Genomic DNA, 6,831 nt, shown 5'->3' on the forward strand with positions numbered 1-6,831 from the left:
AGCACCATGCAAAACAAATTACACTTATGGGACTTGCCACTTAAATAGACATTAGCAAACATTATTGATGACAAAAGTACCATTCATATTTCTGTTAGAGATAAAATGATCTCTGTTCTTTGGCTTATTAAGCTAAAGATCAGACAAGGGTGGACTCTTGAGCACTTACACTGCAATAGAATGTAAAAAACCCACCCTGCTACTGCACCCAAACCCCCAAGGCAATCCAGCCACATGTGTTGGCAACTCAAACATGAATTTCAAAAAACCTGGGCCAGCACAGCCCACTATGAACATGGGGCACCAGCAGTAAGTTGTCTAGAAGTAGCTACCCAGCTGATGAAACTCCCAAAGCTGGGATAATCCTTGGCTTTATTTTATGGGTATCACATATTTGCCATCACAATCTAGAACACCAATCTCTACTCTTCTATTTCCCTCTACCTTGCCTCACTCATTTACACTTGGAACAGTCTGGGAGCAGAGACCAAATCTTCACCAAAAACACCCAAGCAGCATCACAGAGCCTGATCAGTCCCTTCAAACTTCAATTTCACATTGAGATGTTGTGGCAGCCACATTGTCAGTATTAGCAATTTCAGCGAAGTGCTAGAACACACAATGCATTCAAGTGAAAAGACAGCACTCCATGTTTGATATTTTACTGGAAAGTCCAAAAATAACTCTTGTCATCATTTGTTATTCTGTCAGAGATACAGTTTTTTTAAATTTGTAATTCATACCAAAGAACGACCTTAAAGTCATCTTTTTGTACTTTAAGAAAGAGAAGAAACAATAACAGAGAAAAAGGGGTACATTTAGCTGGAAGTCAAATGTTCCAAGTTATATCAAATTAATATCAGGTCTATCCATGCCAGCAGAATAATTTGCCTTAGGTGATACCAGGTAAAATTCTGGACTGTTGATTCTGGGCCTTATTTGAATTTTGAGCTCCACAGTCTCTAGTAGCTCAAGAAAAACAGCCGAAGGAAAAGAACCATTTTGTCACAGCATATTACACAGCTGAGATAGCCACAATGCACAGAATATCACCACACAATTCCAGAAAGCTTTAAGCATTCACCCATACACAGTAACACTTTACCTCATGAGAAGGCTTCAGGCATCTGCCCATACAGAAAAACACCACACCACTTCAGAAAGCTGCAAGAATCTGCCCTTCCTGTCCCTCAGCCCAGCCTTTTATCCCCTCCTGCTGATGCCCTGCACCTGTGTGCCCTCTGCTCCCTTTGGTGGTTGGGCAGTGCCCCTGGGCTCTCCTTACCTTCAATAGCATTCACCTGTTCTGCGCAGCTGTAAATAATTAGGGATGAGGCTTGACCACAGCCCCACCCCAATCACCACAAACTGTGTGCCTACACCCTTCCTATCTCACATCAAAAATTCTGAGAGGAAAAAACCCAACTAAATTTTAATTTGCCCTCTCCCAACCGCAAGTACGCAGAGCAGCAGGAGTCCTCAGTTATTGCAAAGTTAGAGGATGAGGTAGAAAGTGATACACAGATTTCTGAGAACAGCTGAAATTCTGCTCAATGAGTTTGAACAGGCTTGCTTTGAGAATACTGACAGTCTGGAAACATCTAAAACAGTGTCAGTTTGCACAAGATCACGGTCTCTAGGGCCAGATTTCAGATTCTTGCCGTTGCATTTTTGTGGACAAAGACTGTGTTATCAAAGTTATTAAGTACATCTTTCAGTACTCATTTCCTAAATGCAAAAAATACTCCCCTTGGAATAAGAACCCTGAGTGGTCAATACCTAAAGTGATCAGCATCTTTCTTCCTTCTTCTTCTTCTTTCTAGGAAGAAAAAAACAGGAGCAGAGTTCAGACTTTGAAAAGACAGGAACAGCTGTTCCCATCTGAACAGCCACGGTGCCTTTGTTATCCAAGATCAGAGGAAAAAACATTACTTTTAAATCTTCAACCACTAGTTCTCTGGAGAGAACAAACTGCTTTCTGAAGAATAAATTAAGCATTCAATTAAACTCTACAACAGGTAACTACCATTCTTACACGCTTTGGGGAAAACTCATTCAATGGTATTATTACAGTCCTGTGCAAATAACACCAATAAATCACATCAAAATGAGAAATTCTCTTCTCAGATCCAGCAAAATGTTCAATATAAAGAACATGCAGATTTAAAGAGGGAGAAAAATATTAAAATACCTAGAATACTGGCATTATATCAGTCCCTGATTCTCCAATTGCAGCATTAGGTTAGAGACACATCCATTTCTGTAAAGATCTTTATGTTATAAAGATCTGATTCTCTACTTTCCAGAATTACATATGCATATAGAAGAATGGTTCTGAGGTATTTCCAAACACCAAATAATGTGGCTTTAAAGAATTCGTTTGTCTCCATTGATGAAGCATTTAATTCAGGTTAAATTACTATGTTTATGAAATAGCTTCAGGATTTATTGTATTTCCACCATAACTCATCAACTGCACTTTAGCTTGAAGGAATATAAGAAGAGAACTTAATTAACACTAATTTCCAAACTGCCAAGAGCTGCTGTAGGTTCAAGAATTGTATCTACATAGAAGCATGACCCAAATAAATAAACAGAAAGGTACTGCTTCCAGACCACTGAGCCTATTACTAAAATTAATTGAGCAATATTGACTTTGGTATTCTAATCATCAAGAAAAGTTAAAGACAACAGCAGCCTCTGAAGATACAAATTCTTTTAACTTTCTATTAAAACACTGACCATGTTGAGTTAATTAATCAGTGTATTTATCTCTAGATTTGATGTAATTTAAGTAAATATTATGTTGGACACTAGCTGCCATTTTGGAAGGAGTTCTTCAAGCTCAAGAAGGCAAAATAAATAGAGGAAAACAAAACAGTGAAACAATTTTTAAGTCTTTTCCCTGTTTTAGTAAACCTGTTTGGGGATAAACTATTAAGGATAAAATAAAAAAAGAAAACCACAAAATTTTCACATGAGCAAAAATCTGAAAAATATTTAAGATACTGTGAGGAAATAAAATGTTAAAACACAATACCATGATATAAACTTTCAACTTTTAAACAGCATGGGTGTAAATTTGAATTGAACGTCTTTTTATGGCTATGTATCAGACTGTTGTTTTTCTTTCTAAACCAAAGATGCTGTGCCCTTTACCATCATTAAATAGCTTATTGGGTCAAAGCCCTCTTGAACTGTAATGCTTTTTTAATAAGATGTTTGAAGTGTTTTCATGCAAGAAAATCATTATTACAGAAAAAATCCTTTTTCAAAATAGGACCCTTTTAACTGCTTAAACAAAGATTTGCAATAAGGAATGGCTGCAAGTATAAAAACACATAATTTATAGTAAGTTTTTCTGAAAAGAAGGAAATATAATTTCAGAACACTGAGGAAGAGTGCCGCCACTTGGGTAAGATGATTAGAATGGCTAAACACTGCTTGTGTAAGTGTTCCAAGACTGTGTCCCCAATCAGTCTAAATTTAATGTTCATATCTATAACGTACATGTAATGGATATGCACACATCTTTTTCTCTCCACAGAACCCCTGCCAGTGTGCTGTGATCAATGCAACAGGAGAGAGCATTGCTTAAGCAGTGTCTCAATCAAAACCTCAGCACTGCATTCCCAGCTGCAGCTAACAGCATCTCTAAAATGTGTAAAACACTGAAAAGCAAAGCCATGAGGTAGCGGGTGAGGATGGCTTCCAGCCTAGAAGAGCTCCTGCAGCTGTTACCACATTTGGTAGGGGATTTTGGTAATTGATTCTGCAGGAACCCCTGTAAGTTGCTCTCTGTTGGAAATCACTTACATCCTGTACCATTTGTTGTGTCTGTTCAGAGAATCTGCACTGCAGTTGGCAGCCAAAGTAACTGGCAACAGGAACATCCTTGGCTTCAACACTTCCTAAGTTTTCCACCCAGAAAATATTAAAAGAGGACTGAACCTAAGCATCACTTCAGGTTTATCAGAACACACATTTTACTTTTTCTGCCACTACAGAAGATTTCATGCCAATTTTGTCATTCCAGAAACCATTTGGCATTACCAGAGTTTCTTGTGATTTCTTCCAGTGTAAATATAGCACTCAGAAACCTTTTCTGCAAATAATTCTGCAAGCCATCAGTCTGACCCCAGCCCATACACTGATCCTCAACACAGAACCCACTCCCCTGGAGAAATCTCTGCCCCTGGACCACAGCACCTTGATTAGGAACAGCAACCAAACCACAAAAACCGCATCTCTGATGTCAAGAGTGAGGAGATTTCCGTGGGAGTCTTCTCAAATCCTGAATTTAATCACAGCCATTCAGCCAGTGCAATTATATGTCAGTAGGTGTGATAATTGTCAGATGGAGCAGGGAAAAAGCGAAGAGCCTTCAAAGAAAAAAATTGCAGTTTGTGTTTTCTGCTAGATTGATAAAAATGTGCAGGATTGCGTGCAGAAATGTGTTCCAAAGATGACCTAGGCAAAGACAAATGTATGCCTTGAAGGCTTGCCAGCTAATTTTTAGGAGTGAATAAACTGTCTCTGAGCAACAATTATTTATTTTTTAAATGCTCGTTAAGAAGTGATTTATCGTGGCAGAGATTAGTAACTCATAAAATCATTATATATTTGCATGGAGAGGTTGCAAATATTTTACTTCAGCCTTTCAGTTTAAAACCCTTCAGTAAGATATGTACACTCAGATAAAGAGTTCTCCTTGCAGATCATTTATGTGATGCTACAGCACATATTGGTTTAGAAAGTATCCAACTGACAATATACACTGTAAATGCAAGAGCAAGTCTGCAAATTTTGAAAGAAAGCTTTTTGAAAGGCCTTTTAGGCATTCACACAAGTTTAGATGGGGATAAATTGTTTAAAATGTATAAATTCACATAGCAGAGTCACAGAAAGAAGAGCAAAAAAAAAAAAAGTCACTCAGAAAAAAAATCAGCATCAGTAATGGAATTGCAGTTCCTTTTATGTGGTGCAAGCCTTCAAAGTTCCTGTACATCCACATCTTCAGAGAATCTCTGGATGATGGAGCAGAAACCCATGTATGTGTGTGAAATTACTTTCAGATGATAAAAAAACAGGTAGAGGAAAAGAGGATTGGCATGATGAAAAGCAGGCATAAAAAATAAAAAGATCATCCACTGGATGTTTGGTGTTTACCAAATTCATGAATTCCAAGCCAGTCCAAAAAAATTATGAAATGTATAATTGTCTAGTCCAAGAGTTAAGAGTTGCTTTTTTTCTTTTCTTTTCTAATAAACATTTTAGTTAATCTGTTTACACACATGACCTGTTAGGACAAACAAAATTGCTGGAAATTGAAAAATTAAGTCCTGTGAAAATAAGAAAAATCAGATGCCCATTTCCTATTTCTTTGGTTTGGTGAGCTGAGGGGTTTTGCCTTTTCTCAGCAGTTATTTGGAGGCACTTTCTTTTAATTTGTTTGGGTTTTTCTATGTTTGTTTTTTATCTCTCAGCTTCAGAGTCAAATGTCTTGCTCCATTCTGCTTGCTCACTGACCCTGTGATCCCTGCATTTATTTTGCTATAAGGAGACACTCACAGAGTCCTGGAGGCAGAAATCAATTAAAACATCGTGATCAAAAGTGTAAACTTTGCAAGCACTCTCACTGCTGGCTTTTTTATGAAAGAATACTAGAGGTACAATCAGTGTTACATTCTTTAAAATGAAAAAATAAGTTAAAAGGCTCAAAGCCTACTCATGAAAAGAACAATTTCAATACCCAAGCTACCAGAGAACAAAGGGTTTAAAATCTCACTCTTGCATCTCACATTTAGGAAATTTATAATTTAATGCAGATCTTTTGGATTAGCATACATTTGCACCCAAAGAACCATTCAGCTGGAAACACCAACAAATCCAAAACACTTCAGAAATTTAGCCTAGGCAAGTAAGAATTGGCACCATACTTCATGTCAGGAAAAAATTACAAAATCAGAGATTTCTAGAACAGGTAAGAGCTACTATATCACAGGAAAAAAGAGCTAACAATAATCTTTTACTTCATGTGGCGATTATCTAATCTTTTTTTGCTTGTTGAGATGGTAAAATTTGAAAAATATTTTTTCAGTTTATGCCTGAACCTGTAGCTCAAATTTCTGTTTATGCCTGAACTTCTAGTTGAAATTTCTGCCCTGGCAGGTGGTTGAAGACCTCCAAGGAAATGGAAAGAGAGTTTCCAAGGAAATGGAAAGACAGTTGTCCCACTAGATATCTCACTAGGCTCTGAGCTGGTCAATCTCTGCTCTCTCCTGCTACAAGGGAAAACAAGTTCACCAAAAGAACTCCAGCTCTTATTCTTCCCAGCTGAAACACAAAGATTCCAACTCTTTCCCCCCCTTACAGACAAGAGCCAGAAGAGCTCAAATCTCTCTTCAGCTTTTATCACAAGTTCGTATCAGACAGGCCATCAAGAGGATTTGTTCAAACAGAAAATTTCTGAAAACTCCATTATTTTAAACTTTTTTTTTTCCACATTTCAACTATAACTGCTCAAAATATAAATGGCAATTTGATGTGTCCACAGCTGCGCTTGAATGCCATGATCAGGCAAATGGTCCATAAAAATAACACCTACTAACCTTAAACAGTCTAGGAAAAAAAAGAAGCAGTTAAAATTATGCAATTTACCCAATGTCACTGTGGAGATAGATAGTTCCTCACAGCATTAATTTGAATTAATAAGCCTATTTCTTGTTAAAGACACTTTCTATAGTTTAAAGACAAATATATTGATATATTCTGAAAAAAGGAAAGGGGAAGGACAAGGGGAAGGACAAGGACAAGGACAAGGACAAGGAC

General features: G+C 37.4%; 1 long non-coding RNA gene across 1 annotated transcript; it reads left to right on the forward strand.

The window, feature by feature from the left end:
* The first annotated feature begins 1,316 nt into the window (after positions 1-1,316).
* Positions 1,317-3,732, forward strand: LOC135447444 (uncharacterized). The gene is made up of 3 exons (XR_010440131.1): positions 1,317-1,506; positions 1,824-2,018; positions 3,548-3,732. It is a non-coding gene; the product is annotated as an uncharacterized LOC135447444 (long non-coding RNA).
* The last annotated feature ends 3,099 nt before the right edge of the window (positions 3,733-6,831 follow it).

The sequence above is a fragment of the Zonotrichia leucophrys genome, chromosome 4 (assembly GCF_028769735.1).
Source record: "Zonotrichia leucophrys gambelii isolate GWCS_2022_RI chromosome 4, RI_Zleu_2.0, whole genome shotgun sequence".
Lineage (NCBI taxonomy): Eukaryota > Metazoa > Chordata > Aves > Passeriformes > Passerellidae > Zonotrichia > Zonotrichia leucophrys.